Source organism: Patiria miniata, unplaced genomic scaffold (genome assembly GCF_015706575.1).
Source record: "Patiria miniata isolate m_02_andy unplaced genomic scaffold, ASM1570657v1 HiC_scaffold_2, whole genome shotgun sequence".
Taxonomy (NCBI): domain Eukaryota; kingdom Metazoa; phylum Echinodermata; class Asteroidea; order Valvatida; family Asterinidae; genus Patiria; species Patiria miniata.
The window spans coordinates 284967-288955 of record NW_024037058.1 but is presented as its reverse complement, the minus strand read 5'-3'; the positions used below and the strand labels follow the sequence as shown (position 1 = coordinate 288955).

The 3989-nt window shown below is 37.0% G+C and overlaps 1 long non-coding RNA gene across 1 annotated transcript; it reads right to left on the bottom strand.

Moving 5' to 3' along the window:
• Positions 1-539: 539 nt before the first annotated feature.
• LOC119726943 lies at positions 540-3363 on the bottom strand. The gene is made up of 4 exons (XR_005270873.1): positions 3026-3363; positions 1581-1755; positions 1119-1212; positions 540-737 (listed from the first exon to the last, which is right to left on the bottom strand). It is a non-coding gene; the product is annotated as an uncharacterized LOC119726943 (long non-coding RNA).
• Positions 3364-3989: the final 626 nt, after the last annotated feature.

Genomic DNA, 3989 nt, shown 5'->3' with positions numbered 1-3989 from the left:
ATAATGAATTTGATTCTTTTTTCAAAGAAATGCAGCACTGCCCAGTGCATTTACATCAGAAATATAACACGAATTAACAAGCATACAGGTACAATTTTTAAACGTCTAAATTCACTTTTTTTTTTCATTTGCATACAATTCATATTAGTTTTCCAAATTTACCTGCAGCACTATTCTATCATATCTATGAATTTTCTTGTGAAATATTGCAAGAGGTTATGCGGCAGACTTGGGCAAGAGCATTAGAAACTATCAAATAGAAAATAATAAAACAAACAGCATCATTCATACAAAATTAATCTAAATGATTCAATTGAACATTTGAACAGGTCAACCAAGAATCAACAGTAATAACTAAATAATGCACAATACATGTACTGTATATAATTATTATAACAGTCCCCCACTTCTCGAACGTGGAAGTTTCAAGATGAAAAGTACAAGATGCGGCAGAGGTTGAATTTCCATCACTTAAAGAGCCTTTACCTGTTACACTTACGGAAAGATACCAGCCACTCCAGAGCAACTTACTGTATTTGAACAATTACTATTAATCAACTGTTCCAATATTGAAATATTTAACACAGTCCAAAGGTACGACTGAATGTGAAGGTGCATGGGCCCTCAGTGTGTCCCTCCATCACCTCTTCTTTCAGGCGCAAACTTGACAGGAGATGAAAAACTCAACAAGCAGCAACATCCATCACCTTGCCCGATTACGAAGTTACTAGACCTCGCTAGAAAAGACAAATAAAAGATAGTGTAATTTTTAGAATTGCAAGCTTCCTCCCCAACCATCTCTTTATTCATTGACACAACCAATCACCCTCAAAACGAAAATGTTACAAACACAAACAAAGAGAAATACACATACATAAACCATATTAGTTTCAACAAAGCGACAACACGTTTGGTCATCATTTTATGTGCTGACATTGTGTACAAAAAATCAACAGAATGATTCCTTTTATTAAACTTGCACTTATAAAAACTACCACTTGTATTTCCTGACACTTCAGCAATTATCAACCATACAACCAAGTACCACACAATGAGATTTTAACCAAGATCAATAATTGGTCAAAATAAATTAAATCTGGCGAAGAAAATTAAATTACCTGCGAAACTGAAAGGTCCGTCTCTTCATCTGCTTTTTTTCAGTTCCACTCTGCCCATCATTGTTGAACTGTCTTCAATCACTTGGTCATGCACCTGTTGGATGAGAAAAAAAAACAACGCTCAGAGACAAAAGCAAAGACCCATCAGGCAAAAAGATAACGGAAGAGTGTAAACAAACACAAGTTATTATACAATGCACTGTGACGAAACTTCTGCCAACACTCAATTAAGATATAGCCACAAATCTGTTTTCATTTTTGCGTTTTGTTAACGTTTTGAATGAACTGGCCATTGTGTCTGTTGTTCGCACAAGTAGAAATGGATTTGAATACCACTTTTTTTATGTGCGATGACTGCAATCAGAGCTACATCTCTGCAAGTGTTATTGACTTAAGAATAAAATAATCGGTTTTTGCCATAAAACTTAGCCCTGAATTTTGTTTTTGTCGGCATATACATACCAGCTACGGCACTGCGAGTACTGTCCGAAAGATTTCAAACTGAAGCATCTTCGAAAGTCATACATAACTCCTCCATACTGGTTCGACAATCCATGCTGACTTTGGCTCCTCCTCAATTCCTGTATGAATCATTGCTGAGTGGGGTTTCGTCATCTGTGAGGTCTTGTAAACTCTTCTGGAATTTTGAAAAGGATTTTTTCTTCAGAAGCTGAAAAAGTGAGATTAACTACCCTACCTGTCCTACCTGCCAAACTTAGACTCTGCATACTCCCCAAAATATGCAAACCATGTCTAGTATCTACACAAAACAAAAACAAGTTTATGTAGAAATACCACCTGCCTATGCAATGATTGATTACTTAGGCCAATACATTTACGTAATTACTCACTCCCTGCACCGTGAGTCCATTTTGTTATTGCACATTCACAGCACAGGCTACAAACAGCGGTATAATTATCCATGCTTGCATTTACCTAAAGTTTTGATACAGAAATTTGTGTTATGCATTCTCACTATTGTCACAGCAACTGTTAGTTTTACACAAAGGATCAAGGAACTACCCAGCAACTTCCTCCGTTTTGTGACTTGTACATGTACAAGAGCACCGGGGTGGTGATAGCAACATGTGAAATCGAAATCGGGAGTGTTTATCCCCCACTTGATAGGCCTATTCCCTATGGAAGATAACCCCCTGGTTTAATAATCAGGGGAAGTAAAACGGTATAATGTACATGACCCACGACCTATCACCGCTGTGTAGCTGTACGAAGAAATCCAGTATGGCAGTAATTGACCTCGAGAAAATATACTGCATTCCATTCTACAATCACTTTTGGACGATCCATTTTTACTTTTTAGCCTGAAAATTACATGAAAACTGAAACTCTACAGTGCAGAAAATCGAATTATATTTTTCCTGGTTATTATTTTTTTAACCAGGTAGGCTTAAGTACATTTCATCATCATGCATTTCATGTCCATAAGGTCTACCAAGTGAAAAAAAATGCAATTTCTATTTCCTCAGAAACAACTTTTCAATACAAAGGAAATCCAGTAATTGAGCCACATTTATTCATGGTAACAATATCGTCTCGGAAAGTTTAAGTCACACGTCCATTATACTGTACAGTTCAAAACGCCAATGGAGGATTATTTCTCAGGATTTCTCTCACTACTTTCCCATTGAACCCTTTTAGTACAGCTCAGCAATACACTGTTCCGAGTGCCGGGATGCATGCGGTCGACCTGGTTCCCATACGTACCGGACGCCGGTATCATCAGTGACCATGCATGCCAGTGTCCCCGACCCCAGTGATGTGTCAATATTTGTTTATCGTTTTGGGGAGATTGGTTGCAATTAATAAGTAAGTGCTTCGAATAAACGTCAGGTATGTCTAAGCAACATCATAACAATAACTACGAATTTTGATGGCAAAATTCTTACCTGTTATTTGAGTAAAATGATGTCGGCTGCACGCTACACGTCCAAACAACTGCAGTATGATGTCGAAATATGTAACGGTCATATGCTTGCGCGCCATATCGTGATTCAAAGAGAGTACATGAAAACTGATTGGCCAGCGTCACAACCTTGGAATGTAGAACAAATTACGCGCCGTGTGATTGGCTAGCGTCACAGCTTTGGCGTGCTGACAAATAATATGTTTTCATAAAAAAGGCCACAAAGTTCAATTAAGTCGGCTATTTTGTTTATATTTCTTGACATAATATTTTGCACTTTGATAGTTAAAATTATACGTTAATTGATACAGCAGGACTGACGTTGAAAGTAACCGCGAGGATACTCAATTTCAAAGCAATGCAATATGTTTGATTGCGACGCACTTAATTTCGACATTTTTTCAACTTTGGACTAATTAAAATCCGTATGTTAAACAAAGTTTACCAAACCGACGTTGGTACATTTAGGTCGTTATCACGACGCAATTTTAAGCATTTATCCAACATCAGAATAATGTCAAAATATGTTGGAACAATTACAAAACTGACGATTGATAGACATTGAATTTAACATTGTTAATATCGTGACGCAATTTAAACGCATATTCAACGTCAGATTAATGTTGAAATCTGTACGTTGGAACAACGTTACCAAACTGACGTTGAATAGACATGGAATTTCGGCTGTCAATATCGTGACGCAATTTAAACTTTTATTCGACGTCAGATTAATGTCGAAATCTGTACGTTGGAACAACGTTACCAAACCGACGTCAGAGAGACGTTAATTTTAGGTTGTTATATCGCGACGCAATTTTAACATTTATCCAACGTTAGATTAATGTCGAAATATGTACGTTGGAACAACGTTACCAAACCGACGTTGAATAGACATTGAGTTTTGGTTAATAATATCGCGACGCAATTTCAACCAACATTTAACGTTG